Source organism: Glycine soja, chromosome 1, assembly GCF_004193775.1.
Source record: "Glycine soja cultivar W05 chromosome 1, ASM419377v2, whole genome shotgun sequence".
NCBI lineage: Eukaryota > Viridiplantae > Streptophyta > Magnoliopsida > Fabales > Fabaceae > Glycine > Glycine soja.
This window is the reverse complement of record NC_041002.1, coordinates 8,676,110-8,698,203: the sequence shown is the minus strand read 5'-3', so window position 1 is coordinate 8,698,203 and position 22,094 is coordinate 8,676,110. Positions and strand designations below refer to the sequence as shown.

Here is a 22,094-nt window from a genome sequence, read left to right as displayed (position 1 = left end):
ATTTAGGGTTGGATTAAATGGTTGAACTGATAAAGGATAAACTCTCGTAACCTAGGATAAGAGACTTGCTTGTGAATCAAGGGGAAACAACATGTTTTAATTATGATATTTTATAATTCACATCTATTCACTGTTTAATTTACAAAAGCAAACAACCCCTCAATTCGTTACTATTTTCCTACTATCTATTATGAACATTTGGTTTATCATTGCTCGTTGGGAAACGACCTAGGATCACTTTCTAGTTACTGCATTTTAATGTTTATTTGATTCGGATACGACCTCGATCAAATTTGGCATCGTTGCCGGGGAGCAGTGGTCCAAAGGTTCATAATAACTAGTGATTAGTGTCTTATGTTTAGTTGTTTTAAGTTTTCATGTTGTTTTAGTGTTGTTTAGTGTCTTGTTATTTTGTTTAGTGTGGTGTTTTGTTTTAGTTTTTCTGTTCAGCGCTTCCCCTGTTTCAGTTTTTGTGTTTTGTTGTGAATAGTGCTTTGCGACGGATTTAGCGACCACTTTTGCTGATCTGGAAAACAGAGTAGTAGTGCAAATCCCTTAGCGACTGAATTAGTGACTGCTGCTGACAATTTAATTGGCGATTTTTGTTTTGATAGTTAGGGTTGTTATTTTTGGCTGAATTTTGGTGTGGTTGGTTCTTTTGATCCATATTTTGTGGGAAAAATAGTTGGAGCCCTTAGTTTGGTCAGATTTGAAAGTTCCAAAAAAGTAGTGAATTTGATTTTTGTTAAAACTTCAAACGACCATAACTTTTGCTCCGAGTATCAGAATGACTATTATTATATATGTATTTGGGGTAGAAAAAAATTTCTCATACTACGGCAGCCTGCCAAAGGCTGGCTGAGGTCTCTAGCTAGCCAAAATCGCTTGTTTACTAGTTTTTTATTTTATTTTTCAAGTTTTATTGCTTTATTTTTCTAAACTTTCCTTAGGTAGTTTGCATAGTTAGACTTTGAATTTTTGCCTTAAAATTTTTGTGCCATCTTTGCATGATTTTAGGGTGTTGCTCACAAAATTTCAAGTCATTTGGATATCATTTGAGGGTAGCTAGTTCAAACTTACACTGTTACTTGCATAAGAAGGCAACTAGTTGTGCATGCTGAATATAGTGTATGACTAGAGGCAATCCATCTAACTTACAACCCTTTGATCCTGAGATAGATAGGACATTTCATAAATTAGTTAGGCATCATCTTGTACCTTTTGAGCATTCTGACTATTCTGTTAGTGGTGATTTTGAGCATCCTGATTTAGAGCATTATAATTTTGAACATTTTGAGAACATGGCACAACCTCCACACCGTGAGAGGACTCTAAGGGAAATGGCTGCACCTGATTTCACCTACGAAAGCTTGTGCATCCAATACCCTAATGAGAATGTCCCATATGTTCTTAAAACTGGACTGATCCATTTGCTTCCAAAGTTTCACGGCATTGCAGGTGAAGACCCGCACAAACATCTGAAAGAATTCCATATTGTCTGCTCCACCATGAAACCCCCATTATTTTTTCCTATTTCTTAACCCTTTTTGCACCATTTTAATTACTAATTAGTCTTAATTGTCAAATTAATTATGCAGTTTTATCATTTGGGCCTATTGGACTAATTTTGTGTTTTTAATTTAATTTCAGGAGAATTATAAGCAATTGGTCTTGAATCCAGAATTGGGCTTCGACTTGAAGAGAGCAGACAATTTTATCAAATCTTATCTTATCTAGATTTTATCTAATCTAGATATTATTTCATCTAGATCTTATCTTATCTTATTTAGATTTTATTTTATCTTATCTTTTCTTGTCTACATTTTATTTTATTTATGGGCTTGGACTTAAAACAGATTTGTAAGCTTTGGGGCTGAAAACTATATAACAACACCAAGGTTCTAATTTAGTCTCTTCTCTTTCCTCTCTCCTATTTTCGTTTTTAGTTTTAGGCTTTTCTTCTTTTAGACACATTTTCGTTTTGCAATTCCAGTTTTTACTTTTCGTTTCAGCAATAAAATTTCGTTCTTCAATCTATTATTTCGTTCTCTATTGATTAATGGAAGGCTAAGTCTCCAGCATTGTTTTCTCTTGAGGATAAAGCACAGTTCTCTTTGAGGTTCTATTATTACTATTAAATTCTGTTCAGTTTTTCCTCTTCACTAATTACTCTGAATTTGTTGTTATTAATTTATGCATGCTTAGTGCTTGATTAATTGTCTCTGCGCTTAATTTACGTTCTTGCTTAATGATCGTTTATGATTAATTGGTGTATGTGTTGCTTAATCACATAATGAATGCCTTATGTTAAATTTCGCTTAGTAATTTAATTTAGGGGGTGATTAAGTGGTTGAACTGATAAAGGATAAACTCTCGTAACCTTGGATAAGAGACTTGCTTTTGAATCAAGGGGAAGCAACGTGTTTTAATTATGATATTTTATAATTCACATCTATTCACTGTTTAATTTACAAAGGCAAACAACCCCTCAATTTGTTACTATTTTCCTACTATCTATTATGAACATTTGGTTTATCATTGCTCGTTGGGAAACGACCTAGGATCACTTTCTAGTTACTGCATTTTAATGTTTATTTGATTCGGATATGACCTCGATCAAATTTGGCATCGTTGCTGGGGAGCAGTGGTCCAAAGGTTCATAATAACTAGTGATTAGTGTCATATGTTTAGTTGTTTTAAGTTTTCGTGTTGTTTTAGTGTTGTTCAGTGTCTTGTTATTTTGTTTAGTGTGGTGTTTTGTTTTAGTTTTTCTGTTTAGCGCTTCCCCTGTTTCAGTTTTTGTGTTTTGTTGTGAATAGTGCTTTGCGACGGATTTAGCGACCACTTTTGCTGATCTAAAAAACAGAGTAGTAGTGCAAATCCCTTAGCGACTGAATTAGTGACTGTTGTTGACAATTTAATTGACGATTTTTGTTTTGATAGTTAGGGTTGTTATTTTTGGCTGAATTTTGGTGTGGTTGGTTCTTTTGATCCATATTTTGTGGGAAAAATAGCTGGAGCCCTTAGTTTGGTCAGATTTGAAAGTTCCAAAAAAGTAGTGAATTTGATTTTTGTTAAAACTTCAAACGACCATAACTTTTGCTCCGAGTATCAGAATGACTATTATTATATATGTATTTGGGGTAGAAAAAAATTTCTCATACTACGGCAGCCTGCCAAAAGCTGGCTGAGGTCTCTAGCTAGCCAAAATCGCCTGTTTACTAGTTTTTTATTTTATTATTCAAGTTTTATTGCTTTATTTTTCTAAACTTTCCTTAGGTAGCTTCCATAGTTAGACTTTGAATTTTTGCCTTAAAATCTTTGTGCCATCTTTTCATGATTTTAGGGTGTTGCTCACAAAATTTCAAGTCATTTGGATATCATTTGAGGGTAGCTAGTTCAAACCTACACTGTTACTTCCATAAGAAGGCAACTAGTTGTGCATGCTGAATATAGTGTATGACTAGAGGCAATCCATCTAACTTACAACCCTTTGATCCTGAGATAGATAGGACATTTCATAAATTAGTTAGGCATCATCTTGTACCTTTTGAGCATTCTGACTATTCTGTTAGTGGTGATTTTGAGCATCCTGATTTAGAGCATTATAATTTTGAACATTTTGAGAACATGACACAACCTCCACACTGTGAGAGGACTCTAAGGGAAATGGCTGCACCTGATTTCACCTACGAAAGTTTGTGCATCCAATACCCTAATGAGAATGTCCCATATGTTCTTAAAACTGGACTGATCCATTTGCTTCCAAAGTTTCACGGCCTTGCAGGTGAAGACCCGCACAAACATCTAAAAGAATTCCATATTGTCTGCTCCACCATGAAACCCCCAGATGTCTAGGAGGATCACATATTTATGAAGGCTTTTCCTCATTCTTTAGAGGGAGTGGCAAAGGACTGGCTATATTACCTTGCTCCAAGGTCCATCACGAGCTAGGATGACCTCAAGAGAGTATTCTTAGAAAAAATTTTCCCTGCTTCTAGGACCACGACCATCAGAAAAGATATTTCAGGAATTAGGCAACTCAGTGGAGAGAGCTTATATGAATACTGGGAGAGATTCAAGAAACTATGTGCCAATTGCCCTCACCACCAGATTTCTGAGCAGCTTTTTCTCCAATATTTTTATGAAGGACTCAGTAACATGGAGAGAAGTATGATAGATGTTGCTAGTGGTGGAGCCCTTGGAGACATAACCCCTGCTGAAGCCAGAAATTTAATTGAGAAGATGGCTTCCAACTCCCAATAGTTTAGTGTCAGAAATGATGCTATTGTCATTAGAAGAGTGCATGAAGTAGTCACGAATCCATCTTCATCAGCTGAAACTAAGAAGCTTGAGGGTAAACTAGATGCCATGGTTAACCTGGTAACCCAGCTGGCCTTGAATTAGAAGTCTGTACCTGTCGCAAGACTCTGTGGTTTATGCTTCTTTGTCGACCACCACACAAACCTTTGCCCTTTTGTGAAACAATCTGAAGCAATTGAACAGTTTGAAGCTTATGCTGCAAACATCTAAAATAGACCTCCTCAACCTCAGTAGCAAAATCAGCCACAACAGAACAATTATGACCTCTCCAGCAACAGGTACAATCCCGGGTGGAGGAATCATCCCAATCTTAGATGGTCGAATCCTTCACAACAACAACCTTATTTTCAAAATGTTGCTGACCCAAGCAGACCATACATTCCGCCCCAATCCAGCAGCAACAACAACCACAACAACAACCCCAGAAACAGATAACAATTGAGGCTTCTCCGCAATCTTCCCTTGAAGAACTTGTGAGGCAAATGACTATGCAAAACATGCAGTTTCAACAAGATACCAGAGCCTCCATTCAAAGCTTAACTAATTAAATGGGACAATTGGCTACACAGTTAAATCAACAACAGTCCCAGAATTCTGACAGATTACCTTCTCAATCTGTCCAGAATCCCAAAAATGTGAGTGTCATTACATTGAGGTCAGGAAAGCAGTGTCAAGGACCTCAACCAGCAACATCTTCCTCATCCGCAAATGAACCTGCCCAACTTCACTCTACTCCAGAAAAAGATGATGACAAGAATTTAAAGAGTAAGTTACCTAACAATTTCTATGCAGGTGAATCTTCCACTGATAATTCTGATTTACAGAAGTAGCATATCCCTCTTCCATTCCCTCCAATAGCAATTTCCAACAAAAAAATGGAAGAGGCAAAGAAGGAGATATTGGAAACATTTAAAAAAGTAGAGGTAATAAGCGGAAGCTTAAAGGAAGTGAAAGAATTAGTATGGGCAAAAATGTCCACGCATTGATTGGTAAATCTGTTCCCCAAATCCCTGAAAAATGTAAAGATCCAGGTACATTCAGCATACCTTGTATTATAGGGAACAATAAGTTTGACAATGCCATGCTAGATTTAGGAGCTTCTGTTAGTGTTATGCCTCTGTCTATTTTTAATTCTCTATCTCTTGGTCCTTTGCAGTCAACTGATGTGGTAATTCATTTAGCTAATAGAAGTGTTGCCTATCCTGCTGGTTTCATAGAGGATGTCTTAGTTAGAGTTGGTGAACTGATTTTCCCTGTTAATTTTTATATTTTGAATATGGAGGAGGGATTTTCTAAAGGATCAATTCCCATCATTCTAGGCAGACCTTTTATGAAAATTGCTATAACTAAGATAGATGTATATGCAGACACACTATCTATGGAGTTTGGTGATATAACTGTTCATTTTAATATTCTTGATGCTATGAAACACCCATCTGAAGATCTTTCTGTATTTCGTGCTGAAATAATTGATCATGTTGTTGATGAATACATGGCTGGTCTTCATTCTAATCTGCATGCCTGTCACTCTTCATGCATTGAATCTGAATTTGTACTTGATCATATGTCTGAATTTGATGCTGAGAGTGAATCTGAAATTTATATTGATTACATGTCTGGTGATGTTTTACCTCTTGAGATTGATTTTCCAGAGTAAGATAGAACTAACCATGTTTCAGGAAGTACACATACCTCTGACTTTCTTTATGAGGTACAGGCTGATAAACCATCTCTTTCTACCACTATCCAGCTGGCCACACTAGAATTGAAGCCTCTGCCATCAAATTTAAAATATGCTTACTTGGATGATAGCAAAAGTTTTCCAGTAATTATATCTGCCTCCCTTGCTGATGAGCAAGAGGAGAAGCTGTTATCAGTTCTCAAGAAGCATAAGAAGGCTATAGGCTGGACCCTGGTGGACAATCCTGGTATTAGCCTATCCACATGTATGCATCAGATAAATTTAGAGGATGGGGCTAAACCAGTAAGACAGTCACAGAGAAGACTCAACCCAATGATTCTTGATGTAGTAAAGAAGGAGGTAACCAAGCTTCTGCAAGCTGGAATCATTTATCCTATCTCCGACAGCCAATGGGTGAGTCCCGTCCAAGTAGTCCCGAAGAAAACCGGCCTCACCGTGATAAAAAATGAGAAGGAGGAGTTGATTCCTACTCGGGGGCAGAACAGTTGGAGAGTCTGCATCGACTATAGGAGGCTGAACCAGGTTACCAAAAAGGACCATTTTCCCCTACCATTCATTGACCAAATGCTCGAATGCCTGGCAGGTAAATCTCACTACTGTTTCCTTGATGGTTTTTCTGGTTATATGCAAATCACTATTGCTCCTGAGGATCTGGAAAAGACCACATTCACCTGCCCCTTCGGCACTTTTGCCTATAGGAGGATGCCTTTCGGCCTGTGGAATGCCCCTGGTACCTTCCAGCGGTGCATGATCAATATTTTTAGTGATTTTTTAGAAAATTGCATAGAGGTGTTTATGGATGATTTCACTGTATATGAATCCTCTTTTGATATTTGTTTGGATAGTCTGGAAAGGCTTTGAATAGATGCACTGAAACTAACCTTGTTCTAAATTTTGAAAAATGTCATTTTATGGTTGAGTAAGGTATAGTTTTAGGCCACATTATTTCCAAAAAGGGCATTGAAGTAGATCCTGCAAAAATTTCTATTATTTCACAATTGCCTTACCCCTCTTGCGTGCGAGAGGTGCGATTTTTTCTTGGTCATGCAGGATTCTACAGGCGCTTTATAAGAGATTTTAGCAAAGTAGCCATTCCACTATCCAACTTGTTGCAAAAGGAGGTGGAGTTTGACTTTAATGATAAATGCAAAAAGGATTTTGATTGCCTCAAAAGAGCACTGACTACCACCCCCATCATCCAGGCACCCGACTGGACAACCCCTTTTGAGCTTATGTGTGATGCATCAAATTATGCATTGGGGGCTGTCCTTGCTCAGAAAATTGATAAATTGCCTAGGGTAATATATTATGCTTCTAGGACTTTAGATGCTGCCCAAGCAAATTATACTACTACTGAGAAAGAGCTACTAGTCATAGTTTTTGCTCTTGAAAAATTTCGTTCTTATTTGCTTGGTACTCGCATTATTGTTTATAGTGACCATGCAGCTCTAAAGTACTTGTTGAAGAAGGCTGATTCAAAGCCTAGGTTAATCCGATGGATGCTTTGGCTCTAAGAGTTTGACTTGGAGATCTGTGATAGGAGCGGAGCACAAAATTTAGTTGTTGATCATTTGAGTCGGATAGAACGTGTGTCTGATGAGGACTCACCCATTCGGGATGATTTCCCGGATGATCATTTATATATATTGTATAGTATTTCTGATTCTCTTACTACTCCCTGGTTTGCTAACATTGTCAATTATTTAGTTGCTTCTGTTTTTCCTCCCTTAGCATCTAAAGCTAAAAAAGATAAAATTAAAAGTGATGCTAAGAATTTTATTTGGGATGACCCCTACTTGTGGAAATTGTGTAGTGATCAGGTCATTAGACGATGCATTCCAGATCATGAGACTGACTCAGTCCTGTAGTTTCGTCATTCTTCCGCACCGGGAGGTCATCTGAGTGTTCAAAGGACAGCTCGCAAGGTGCTTGATTGTGGCTTTTATTGGCCCACCATCTTTAAAGATGAGTGGAAGATTTGTAGCACTTGTGAGCAGTGTTAGAGAGCAGGAAGTGCACTTACATGGCGACAACAAATGCCTCAGCAACCTATGCTATTCTGTGAGGTGTTTGATGTCTGGGGTATAGATTTCATGGGCCCTTTTCCTGTATCTTTTGGTTATGTTTACATTCTCCTTGCAGTTGATTATGTTTCAAAATGGGTGGAAGCCAAACCCACTAGAACTAATGATGCTAAGGTTATTGCAGATTTTGTCAGATCTAATCTATTTTGCAGGTTTGGAGTACCTAAAGCAATCGTTAGTGATCAAGGAACCCATTTTTGCAACAAATCAATGCATGCCTTGCTTAAAAAGTATGGGGTTGTACACAGTGCATCCACATCATACCACCCCCAAACCAATGGACAGACAGAAATTTCTAACAGGGAGATCAAGAGAATTTTAGAGAAGATTGTGCAGCCAAGCAGGAAAGATTGGAGTACCAAACTTGATGATTCTCTTTGGGAACATCGGAATGCCTACAAAGCACCCATAGGAATGTCTCCTTATTGGGTTGTCTTTGGAAAGGCATGTCATCTTCCAGTGGAGATTGAGCACAAAACATACTGGGCAGTGAAGACCTACAACTTCTCTATGGATCAAGCTGGTGAGGAAAGAAAGTAGCAACTGAGTGAGTTAGATGAGATCCGCCTAGAAGCCTACAAGAATGCCAAGTTCTACAAAGAAAAGACCAAGAAGTTCCATGATAGCATGATAATTAAGAAGGACTTCATGGTTGGGCAAAAAGTGTTATTGTATAATTCTAAGCTTGGACTCATGAGTGGTAAGTTGAGGTCTAAGTGGATTGGTCCTTTTATTGTTACTAATGTTTTTACTTATGGTATAGTTGAGATAAAAAACGACTCCACAAACAAGAGCTTCAAGGTCAATGGACACCGACTTAAGCCATTCCTTATAAACTCCTCTTTAGTGGACGTAGTGGTGGAAGAGACTTCCTTACTCCACCCTACTCTTCCTCCACCATGACTTAGGGAGTTTTTCTTTTCCTATCTCCTTCTTTACTTTTATTACATTTGTCCGATTCTATGTGATGGTTTAATTGCTTTTAATCTTTTAATTGTGCTACATTGAGGACAATGTGTTGTTTAAGTATGGGGGGGGGGAGTGTTCTTTGGTTTTGGTTTTGCTAGTTTTGTTAGTTGTGTTAAATTTGTTAATTTTGTTAGTTTTGTTGGGTTTCTAGTTTAATATTTTAGGTCAATTTTGTTTGCATGTACAACTTTGCATATTTTTCTTTGAATTATAAGATATGTTCAAGAAATGGGTAATTGTTCTAAAAATAAAAGTCTCTTGATATTTTGTGATTTGAAATCCTTGTTTTTCCTCTACATGTCATGATAGTTTTGAAAGCTCAATTTGAAAGTGATAAGTTTACTTTTATGAGAATTTGAGCCATTTATCATCATAATCATTTGGTGTGTTTTTCCCCATTGATTGCTTGCACAATAGCCTTGGCTTGATTCTTGTTGATGCTTCCTAATTCACATGCATATTTGGAAATGATTTAGGCAATTTTGTTCTTATAAGCCTTTAGCCTGATGGACTTACCTTGAATTAATTTCTTTGATAGCCCTTTTGAGCCTTGTTTCCCTTTCCTTGTTTTGAAGCTCACTACAAGCCTTAAGTGAAAAACCATGATATCACCTTACCCTTAAGGAATTTTGGAGCTTTGGAATTGTTTTGGGAATAAGTGTGGGGGGTTTTGTTGGATAACATGTTTTGTTGGCTATGCTTCATGATATATTTTTGGGCCATACTGATGTACATTGTATATGGGTTAAATGTTGGACATGCTGCTGAATGATATGCTAGTTCTCAAATGCTACTGTTCAAAAAAAAAAATCAAGTTGAATCAATTCGAAAAAAAAGAGAAAAAGAAAAGCAATAAAGTTGAGTGAATAAGATCTTAAATGGAAAAAAAATGACGAGACTCTTGGCTCTACTATTTGCGTTTAAAATTTTATCTTTAGGTTTTCTTATTTTTTCTTAATATGCACTTATTCCTCATTGCTCCTCTATTCCTTTGGGATTTAGCTACTTATTCCATATTTTTCCCTACCTTGTCCTTCGCCCCATTACAACCTTAAAAGACCTTTTGATCCTTATGTGCTTGTGTTTATGGGTTAATTGTCAATTTTAGAATCTTGCCAAGTTTATGTGGTGTTAGTTTTCATGGGTGCTTTGAGGGTCAATAGTAGCCTAGACACTTGAGAGATAGAGTGCATATCTTGTGAGGCTTTATCACTTTTCATTCTTGAGCTGATTAACTATTTTGCCATGATTGGGTTGCTTGGATGATTTTCACGAATGTCTTGACTCTTTGGATCTCTTCATGTTAGATGTCACCCATTCCTTGATGTTCATTGAGAAATATGTAAATGATTTTGTTTGTCTCTCTTTGATATCTTTGGATTTTGTTCTTTGTTTCATTTTGCCCAGGAGTGCAAAAGGCTAAGTATGGGGGGTTTTGATGTGCCATTATTTTTTCCTATTTCTTAACCCTTTTTGCACCATTTTAATTACTAATTAGTCTTAATTGTCAAATTAATTATGCAGTTTTATCATTTGGGCCTATTGGACTAATTTTGTGTTTTTAATTTAATTTCAGGAGAATTATAAGCAATTGGTCTTGAATCCAGAATTGGGCTTGGACTTGAAGAGAGCAGACAATTTTATCAAATCTTATCTTATCTAGATTTTATCTAATCTAGATATTATTTCATCTAGATCTTATCTTATCTTATTTAGATTTTATTTTATCTTATCTTTTCTTGTCTAGATTTTATTTTATTTATGGGCTTGGACTTAAAACAGATTTGTAAGCTTTGGGGCTGAAAACTATATAACAACACCAAGGTTCTAATTTAGTCTCTTCTCTTTCCTCTCTCCTGTTTTCGTTTTTAGTTTTAGGCTTTTCTTCTTTTAGACACCTTTTCGTTTTGCAATTCCAGTTTTTACTTTTCGTTTCAGCAATAAAATTTCGTTCTTCAATCTATTATTTCGTTCTCTATTGATTAATGGAAGGCTAAGTCTCCAGCGTTGTTTTCTCTTGAGGATCAAGCACAGTTCTCTTTGAGGTTCTATTATTACTATTAAATTCTGTTCAGTTTTTCCTCTTCACTAATTACTCTGAATTTGTTGTTATTAATTCATGGATGCTTAGTGCTTGATTAATTGTCTCTGCGCTTAATTTACGTTCATGCTTAATGATCGTTTATGATTAATTGGTGTATGTGTTGCTTAATCACATAATGAATGCCTTATGTTAAATTTCGCTTAGTAATTTAATTTAGGGTTGGATTAAGTGGTTGAACTGATAAAGGATAAACTCTCGTAACCTAGGATAAGAGACTTGTGAATCAAGGGGAAGCAACGTGTTTTAATTCTGATATTTTATAATTCACATCTATTCACTGTTTAATTTACAAAAGCAAACACCCCCCCCCACCCCCAATTCGTTACTATTTTCCTACTATCTGTTATGAACATTTGGTTTATCATTGCTCGTTGGGAAATGACCTAGGATCACTTCCTAGTTACTGCATTTTAATGTTTATTTGATTCGGGTACGACCTCGATCAATAAGTAATTGATATTTAATATAATTGAAATGGCAAAGGAAAAAAAAATAATAATGATGATAAAAAAATGATTGAAATTGATTATAATTATTAATATAGTTAGATTAATTTATTATGTAATACTAAAATAATATGAAAATACATTTTCTTAAAAGTTTTCGTTTCTAATAAAGATGACAATGAGGCGGGACGGAGACGGGTATTGTCTCCCCAATCCCCGATCCAAACTCCTGAATATGTCCTCATACCCGTACCTGATACTTGATGAGTCAAAATTTATTATCTCATCCCCATACCCGTCAGGTATCGAGTATTTCCGATCTCGTCCCATATCTGATTCAAATTAAAAAAAATATTTTTTTTTGTAAAGAAAATATTAAAAATTTGATTTTAGAAAAAATAAATTGATTGTTAAACATTTATTTTTAACTACTTATATGCCAATAAATTTATTATAGCGCATGTGTTTACAAAAATCGTTAAGAAAAAAATATTATATTATGTAAAAATTCTAAAATAAAATTAACAAGTAATAAAAATTCTAGGCCTTTTGATTAAATTATGCAAAAATTTTAAAAATTTTAAGTGGTGGGACGGGTTTGGGTTCGAGGTCGGGACGGATATAGTAATTCCATACTCATACCGGATTTTTGATTATCGAGAAAAACTCAAACTCATACGTGATCAACTCGAGTATTACCTGTCAAAATCGATACAAATTATGGATTTTTTTGCCATGACTAGTTTCTAACGTAATGATGTATTTATCAACGACCATCATCCGAAAGTATTAGCTTTTTTATTGTGAATATTAGCTAATTATCTATGGTTTTATCCTAGGTAATTAGTCACAAATTTAGCCGTCGATACAAGAAAAACATAGCAACAATTTGGTCGTTGCTACCTATAGATATTTTATCATTTTCCTGTAAGAAAAGTTTACGAATAACTTTATGATATGTGTCTGTTGACAAGTCGTCAAAAACATTGTGTTACTTATGATATGATAGTTATACAGACGACTTTTAACGGAAAGTAATACCAGTTTTTTTTTTTTTTTTATCGAATATTACTTATGATATGATGGTTAGACTAGATAATTAGGGATTTTAAAATACAGTTTATATATATCAAACACATTATACGTAACTTCTATGCTAGATTTCTTGATAACATAATAAATTACTATATTATTAACGTGTTATTATTTCATTAATTAATTTATAATATTACTTAATAGTAGAGACTAATAAAATTATAATTTTAAATGATTAAATAAAGAAAATCCTATTTTATAGGATCCAAAATGTTATTAAGTCATTTTTATCTTAAAATCCACCCTTAAAAATGTTTGTTGATCTGACGTAAAAAAATTTGTTGATCTAACACGTAAAAAGTTGGAGTCCAAATGCACTTGAGCTTTTTTGTCCAACAATTTTTTTAATCATGGAGCTATAATTGAAAGGATTTTAAATATTATACAAATGTAAAGAAGTGATTATTGATACCTATTCTATTTTTTCATTAGATAAATTTGAATTTTACACAAGGGAGTGTAGTTGTCACGATTAAGATAACCCCTGGTCACTGGAATGCTGATAAATACCTAGCTGGCCCTTGAATATTACAATATAATTCCACTTTCATGAGAACTACCATCCAAAAATATTACAAAAATATAAAGATAAAAAAAAATCAATACTACATGAATTGCTTCAAGACCACACCAATAGATCATCATGTTGCATTCCCGTGCCCCACATATGCTTTGCCGTTTCAGCATATATTATTTTATATAAAATCTTAAGTATTTGTCTTTTGAAAAAAATAAGTTAAATATATATATATATATATATATATATATATATATATATATATATATAATATAAAAAAGAAGAGATTAAATTACTTCTAGAATAATTTTAAAAAATTTATTATTCATTTCTCATATTTTGTTTTCTTTTACTTTAATTGTTTTAATTAATAATCTTCTTTAACCGTTAAATCCAAATAAAATAAAGGATAAGAATTTTTAGAGTTACTCTTTCATAAAGTTGATCTTCCTCGTGTAAAAGTCTAATACTAATTTATAAAATAATAATATTAGTGCTTAAGTACGGAACACTTTCTTGCTTGCTATATCATTCAATTGTGGTTTCGTAAATTTCTTGTATTTTTACTTCTCATGATTGAAAGTTTATGCCATTTCAATCTTGAGGGATACATAGTTCTTTAATCATGATAACCAACTTTATGTCATATTATATCCTGGCATTGGCACTGAAGATATCATGCCACTATATGTCAGCCATCATTTTCTTCAGTTTGTGTCCAACCTCCACCACCATAGAATCAAATGATGAACATATGAAGAGGGGATTGGAATCTCTTTGCAATCTAAATCAAACTACAGTGGAAAAAGTGGGGCAGTTTTAACTCAATTAAAAATAAATAAAATAAATTAAGAACACTCAACAAATCAGTGTCCCACAGCATGACAAATTGGCACTTTATTTATTTATTTTTTTCAAAATGACACGGTCATAACATTGATTGCTCCTTTTAGGGAGAAGCAAGAGCCGTGAACCATGTCGTGGCTGACATCTCTTCATCCCCACTTTGATTATAAACCTTCAGCTAAAAGGCATAAACTTCCAATTATGCCTTCAAATTTTCCCATCTTAAGTCCCTTTCCACTTCAGTCGTGTCCACTTCAACTGTATAAATTTGTTGAAATTCTCTGCGTATTAATCTGGGTTACGACTTTTCTTTTTGCTGGAATTAATGTTATGTAGTATTAATATGAATTTTACTTTTTTTGGGGGGCTATGTAGATTTTTGTTTTGTTTCCCTTTTCGTTTCACTATTTGTCTTATTTGTTTGTCATGAACGGAGCAAACAACTCTTCTTACATAATACTATACTAGAAATTCAAAGAAAACCAAATAAAACAATTCACTTTATGCATGATGATTTCTATTAGAACATATGTGAGAATATAAAAATAATTAATAACAATTATTAGATCAAGATTAAAAATAATAGACAGTTAAAATTAAAATATTTATAAATTTAAATTAAAATCTAATATAACTATCAAATATCTAAAAGATTGAATAAACAAAAAATAAATCTTTAAAGATCTCAATTATTAATTCTTAAAATATCTCAATTAATCCATCACCATCACCACCATAATTGTCTCTGCCACCGTAGCCGCCAATCACTGCCACCTATGTCGCCATGACCGTCATCATCGTTAGTATCGTCATAACTACCATTGATTATCAATTCCTAAAATATCTCAATTAACTCATCATCATTATCGTCATGATTGTCATTGTCACTGTTGCATCCACTATCATGATTATCACCACCACCACTATCACTGCAATCAATCGTCGCCAATGATCGTCATTTTTGTCATTGCTGCTTTTGTCGCCACCACCGTCAACGACTTTGTGCAATTTATGGAAGGTTTGGAGGTGTTCCTTTCACAAAGGAGAAACAAGGTTGATGAATAGTTTGGCTTTGTGCAATTTATGGAGAGGTGGCAAATTCGCTCAGGCTTGAGAGGCAATTGGACAACATTTTCATTGGCAACAATAAGTTGTATGCAAATTTACCTGAATTTGGGAAAAGAGGAACAAAAGAGAAGATCAGTCTGCAATGAGGGAGTAAAGAGACGAAGCAAGTACAACAGGAAATAAATTATGCAATGAAGGCGTATAATGGTATCACCAACAGATCCTATGCTCATGTGACTATTGATAAATCCAAAGTCATGACACAAGTGTGGGAAAAAGAGAAATGACAAGAAGTTGTAGGGGTTGGATGAAGAACTCAAAGCCTTGAGTAATTAATTCAAATGGAAGAATGTAATATGGAATGACTTAGTGAGAGTTATGTGGCTAGTTTTAATGAAAAGAAGTTGTACTTAGAGGCTCATGAATTGTTCTTCATCAAAGGCTTGAAGTGAGTTAGGATGACGAAAAATGGGTGATAATAGAGTTATCCTCACACTGCAAGAAAAGAAAGATCTCCATAGAGGTTCTTAGAGGAGCAAAGGGATGGTTAGGATAAATTTTTGAATCTATTTTACCCTAGTCCCAAGAAGAAAGGATGGGAAGTAGAACCATTTGGCTAAGAATAATATGGGTGCCATTATAGACCTCAAACACAAGATGCTTCAAGCATTTAGTAGGGAGGTTGGGTATGCTAATAACAAAGGATGATCAAACTCATCTTATGTACAATGTTGAGTACACATGGGTTATGATTTGTACATCATGTATAGATCACATTAGTGTAAGCCACTCAATGAGCATTAATTGATGAATCTAAGGAATACATCTATTGGGATCATGATGTAGTACATTGGCAAAGGGGAAGAGATGTTGACTCAAATGAAGTTTCCTGAGTACAAGGGGTGGAGTTAGGCATTTGAAGATGGTGCAAGGGAGAACTTTGGGGTGGAGGATCCTCTTTCGATGCCTAAGATAGGTGTTTCAAGGATGTTGTCATTATTGGATGGTACTCTTGAAAAATCCATTGGTCAAACTAGTGCAATTAATGCAAGTTGTACAGAAAAAGAGGGGAGGATATTGTTGTGTGTGGAGTCAGTATGTTGGGAAAAAGGGATAAGGAGAATTCAAATATGGAGCATGATTTTGGTAAGGTTGGTGAGCATCACAAGGAAGGGACAACAACGTTGAGGTGGTAGACCAAGTGATAAGTGCCATATTTTAGTTATTTTTGGGATTAAAATGTTAGTACTTATCTTTTGATTGTAATAGTTTTCTTATAAACTTCTCTTAAATCTAGTTGTTTCATATATTGTACATTTATTAATGTTTTTGTTTAAATCTGGAAGATTCATCCATGCATTCCTTATGTTTTGATGGTTGTTTATTAGATCCAGAAACCAAGCCAAGACTGAAAGGCAAAAAAGTCATTTTCTCAATATTTCAGAGTACCATTCACCCAGGCTAGCAACCAACTCGCTTAGGCTAGTGAAGTTTCTTCAGACCTAAGCAAACAACTTGCCTGGGCAAGTACAACTCACTCAGGCGAGTTAATCTAGCACCTCTTGGCTCATTTTCTATAAATAACCATGTTATCCAGAGGAAAGAGAGCAGTGTGAAACCAGGAAGAAGAAACACGCATCCAAGGGAGAGAAAGGAGAACAAAGTGGCGTTGAGCTGTCGATTTGTGACCGTGGATCGCTTCTTTCATCATTTCTTCTATTGATGTTGTGCTCTACACAACAAACGACTAGATTCTCCAAAGGATTAGATGCAATCTTTGTATCTTTATGTATCTCTTTTGATTATATATATATATATATATATATATATATATATATATATATATATATATATGAATATTTTCTACTTATTTATGGTGATTTCATTTAGTTCGTAATGCTTGATTTTATTTGATCACTAGTTTCATAAAATTGGATTTTAACTTTGACTGGAAAGTACTCTTAGAATTTGAACTGAATGCATTTACTCTTCGATTTGGGGTAATTTAATGTGTGCATCAGTGATGTTAGAAAGTGATTCATATATGTTAATCTTATTAGGATACTAAGGGTATGAAGGATGAAATTCAATCCTACATTTTTCTTGAATTAATTAAATTTGTTTTAATTGTTTATGTAATTTTACGTATTTTCAACGCACTAATTATGTTATTTATGCTATTTTGTTACTTTCATTATTTCCGTTAAACCCATGATATTTCGATTAAATTTGTGTATAATTATTGAACTATTTACTTTCATCCGAAGGAATTGGGTAACTCAAGTCCCTGTGGAGATGATCTCTTTTATAAAATCTATAACCTACGACGACATTGTTACACTTGCCAATAGTCTAACACAAGGTTGATAAGGGGAATGAGGTCTATGGGGAAGAGACTAAAAAAAATTTGAAGTACAACCCAAAGCGATGATCATGATAGGTTGATAAGTGAGGTGACAGGAGAATGCTTTATTCATGTTGTAGAAGGAAAAGGTATCAAGAAAGCAAAGGTCCCATGTGAGGGTATGAAATTGGTTGGTTTGGGTCTAGGTTGCGGGGTAGACTGAGATCTAATTATAACCAAAAGGGCCAACACAAAAATAATAAAAAAAGTGTCTTGCGGAAATGGGCTAAGTGTCGTTAATGAAAATATTGGGCCTACTCCTAATGTTGGGCCTATCTCTAGTGGGGAATCACAATCCGGCCAAGTTAATTTGTCAAAGGGTGGCTCTACTGAGGTGAGCCCAAAGAGGCTAGCGAATAGGTCTTTGACAAAGAGGATGGTCATTCATCTAAAGGATCAATGTCATGGGCTTGAGATCATTCAACTTATGTGAGTCATGAAGGTAAGGGTGTAAGTGTAGGGAACATGATCAATTTTGAAGAACGGGTTCCCTATAGTGTGGAAAAAGCTGCAAGTGAGTAGAAGGGATAAGGTAAGACGTGTGAAAGGAAAAAAATAAGGACGAGTTTTAGGCTTATAGGGGGAAAGAAATATCTCCTTAACAGAGAAAGAAGGAGGTAGTAAACAGAACAACATCCTAGATTTTCAACAAGGGTTAAGGTTGTCTTCTATTGCTTCATGTAACAATAGTAAGGAGTCATTTCTTCTCAAGGACAATGTAGTGGAAGCAAGGAAAACATGGGAGATAGGAAAGTCTTTAGTGTGAACCTTGAATGAGCAGGTTATTGTGAAAAAAAGATTTTGGATATGAAGGTTAAGGATAACAAAAGCTGAAAGTTATACATAGGGAGGGGTCCATTAAGGTGTTGTCATGATTATTATAAGCCATAATGTGAGGGTTTGTGGGGGAGAGTTAAGTAAAGGCATATTAGGAATCTTGTTATAGACCATAAAGTACAATTGGCTTGTTTACAAGAAACAATGTTAAAAGTGATTGCAAAGAATTTATGTACTATGGTTTGCAAGGATGTTGAGCTGGAAGGGAGGGAACTTCAAGTTATAAACTCAGCGAGAGGTCTTCTTTGCATATGGAGGAAAGGTATATTTGAAATTGATCCAGTTTTCTCAGGCAATGGTTTTTTGGGTATTAAGGGTTTGTGGAAGGAAGGTAAAATTATGTGCGTGCTTGTGAATGTTTATGCTTCCACAGATATCAACAAAATAATAGGCTTTGGCAACAACTTGTGAATATAAGAAGGCAATATTTGGAGGAAGTATAGTGTGTTGTAGAGGATTTTAACTTTGCAAAGAGGATGGAGGAAATGAGGAACTCCAATAATTATTTGACAAGAGAAAAGGACTTTGAGGAGTTTAATATGCTTATTAGGGATATAGATATTGAAGATACTCCTATGGTGGGTAGAAAATATAATTGGTATAGGTCTACTGAGCATTCCAAGAATGGACTATACAGGTTCTTGTGTCAAAATGGTGGATGCATGAATGGACAGTGAGTACACAATATGTTCTTAGTATAAGTTTTTCATGTCATTGCCTTGTTGTGCTTAAAAACACTATGGTGGATTGGGGACCTAAGACTTTTAAGATCCTCAATTGTTTGTTTTTTGAGGAAGGTTTTATGAGTTTGATAGACAAACATTAGAAGAGAGTGTCCTTTGAGGGTTAGGTGACATTTGTGTTAAAGTAAAAGATGAAATTCTTGAAGAAGGAATTGAAGAAATTGAACTTGGAAGCTTTTGGGAACATTGATAAAAAAAATGTATGAACTTGATTAGATGGATCAATGAGTTGGATACTTTGGATGCAGCTGATGGGCTTCAGGAGGATGGACTTAAAAGGAGGGGAAGGCTCATGAAGGAGTTTTGGAAGGTATCAAAGAGGAATGAATCTTATTGTTTCAGAAAGCAAGGTGACAATGGGTAAAGGAAGGAAATCAGAATGACAAGTACTTCCACATATTGATTAACTAGAGAAAGAGGGTCAACACAATTAAAGGTTTTGAGGTTTATGGCCAATGGGTAGAAGATCCTTCTATTGTTAAGAGGGGTATCAAAGAATTTTTTGATAAGAGATTAATGAATCTTCAGACCGAAAACTTCATCTTGATGGAGTTACTTTTCCACAGATAGGGATGAAGGATAATGGTTTTTAGTGTAAAAAATTCTTTGAAGAAGAGGTCAAAACAACTATATGGGAATGTTGTGGTGATAAGAGTCTTGGACCTGATGGGTTTAACTTTTCTTTCATTAAGAAAGTTGGGAGGTGATGAAACTAGACTTTATGAGCATGTTGGGGGAGTTTTGGTAGCATGGAAAATTTCCCAAAGGTGGTAATCCTTCTTTTATTCCCTTGATTCCTAAAAAGAATAATCCACAGGGCCTTGATGACTTTATACCTATCTCCCTCATTAGGCGTGTCATTGCCAAAGTTCTATCAAGAGGTGGTAGAGGATTCAAAGATAAAAAAGGAATAAGTGCTTATTGTTTAAAGTGGACTTTGAGAAAGTCTATAATTTAGTGTCCTAAGAGTTTTTATTCTATATTTCGAGGAGGTTGGGTTTCTATGAGAGATGGATTACATGGATTAGAGGATGTTTGGAGTCTGCTACTATGTCAGTCCAAGTAAATGGTAGTCCTACTGAAGAGTTTTCTACTAGTAGGGGTCTAAGATAAGGGGACCTTATTGCACCTTTTCTCTTTATGGTTGTTGCTTAGGGGCTTAGAATGATTATAAGAAAGGCCCTAAGTTGTGGTTTTTACTCAGGATATAAGATGGGTGCAGATGAGGTGGAGATATCCCTTATGCAATTTGCGGATGACACACTTTTCTTGGACAACCCTGATCATGCTAATGTCTTATGCATGTAGATTATTCTCAAATGCTTTGAATTGGTTCTTGACTTGAAGGTTAATTTCTTCAAGAGTTGCCTAGGTTGTGTAGGGGTGAACTGTGATGATTTTAGCACCTTTGTAGGGGGGTTGAATTGTCGGATAATGGATATTCCTTTTGTTTATCTTGGTATTTTCATTGGAGTGAATCCTCATAAGGAAGCTACTTCATGTCCTTAGGAAGTTTGGTAATAAGTTAGCCTCTTGTAAGAATTGTATTCAGTACTTAGGACAGTGGATCACCCTTATTAATTATGTTCTCTCTTCTTTTCCTTTTTTCTTCTTTTCTTTTTTTGAGGTACCACATGGTGTTGCTAGGAGGATTGTGAGAACCAAAGGGAGTTTTTGTGAGAAGAGAGATTGTGAAACAAAGTCACTTTGTTGAGAGAAAAGTGTCTTTGTGTGAGAGTGTTATCATTTCTTGTAACCATTAAGTAGGGTACTTAGTTTTGTACAGTGATACACTATTTGGGGTGGGTTACAATCTTGTAATCATTTTTGTGATAGTGAAATACTTTTTGAGTCAGTTCCGTGGACGTAGGCAAGAGGTGTCGAACCACGTTAAATTCTTGTGTTTGTTATTATTTTTCCTACGGTGTAATCTTTGTTGTGTTCTCACGATCCTTTGTGGGGGTGGGTAATTTTATTTGTGGGAGCATTGATTGTAGAAGCAAGCTTCATGATGGATCAAGATTGATTCAAGGAGTTTTGATGATAACAAAGATGATGACAAAAAGCTCAAAAGTCAAGATCACTTCATGATAACAAAGATGATGACATTCAAGAATGAGTTCAAGATTGAGTCAAGAACACTTCAAGGATCAAGAGGAAATTTGATTTCAAGAATCAAGAATCAAGATTCAAGATTCAAGAATAATCAAGATCAAGATTCAAGACTCAAAGATTCAAGAATCAAGAGAAGACTTAATCAAGATAAGTATTAAAAAGTTTTTCAAAACAATTGAGTAGCACAAAAAGTTTTCACAAAATCATTACCTAAGAGTTTTACTCTCTGGTAATCGATTACTAGATTATAGTAATCGATTACCAGTGGTTTTAAAATGTTAAGATTTTCAAAATTCAAAATGAAGAGTCACATCTGTTGATGTGTAATCGATTACACCTTTATGGTAATCGATTACTAGTGACTGTTTTCGAAAAATTCATTTCCAAAAGTCACATTTCTTCAAGTGACTTGTTTCTAAAGATTCTTTCAAAAGTCATATCTTTTTAAGTGATTAGTTTTAAAGGAATTGCCAAGAGTTACAAGTTTTGACTTGAGTCATCAAGAAACTAAAAATATGTGACCTTGGCATGAAACAAAAGAACAATTCATTCATATCCATCATCTCTTTCAATCATTCTATCTTTCAATCTATCTTTCAACATCTTCTTTCATTTCTTTCAGAACTTTCTTATTTCATCTTCTCTTCATCTTTCTAAAAGTTTTTGTTCAAAACTTTTTCTTCCAAGAAAAGTTCTTTGTTCAAAAACTTGTGTTATTCATCTTTTGCATTCTCTTCTCCCTTTGCCAAAAAGAATTCGCGAAGGACTAACCGCCTGAATTCTTTTTATGTCTCTCTTCTCCATTTTCCAAAAGAACGAAGGACTAATCGCCTGAATTCTT

The 22,094-nt window shown here is 34.9% G+C and overlaps 1 non-coding gene across 1 annotated transcript; it reads right to left on the bottom strand.

Moving 5' to 3' along the window:
* Positions 1-4,008: 4,008 nt before the first annotated feature.
* LOC114368810 lies at positions 4,009-4,115 on the bottom strand. The gene has a single exon (XR_003657424.1). It is a non-coding gene; the product is annotated as a small nucleolar RNA R71 (small nucleolar RNA).
* Between the last annotated feature and the right edge of the window lie 17,979 nt (positions 4,116-22,094).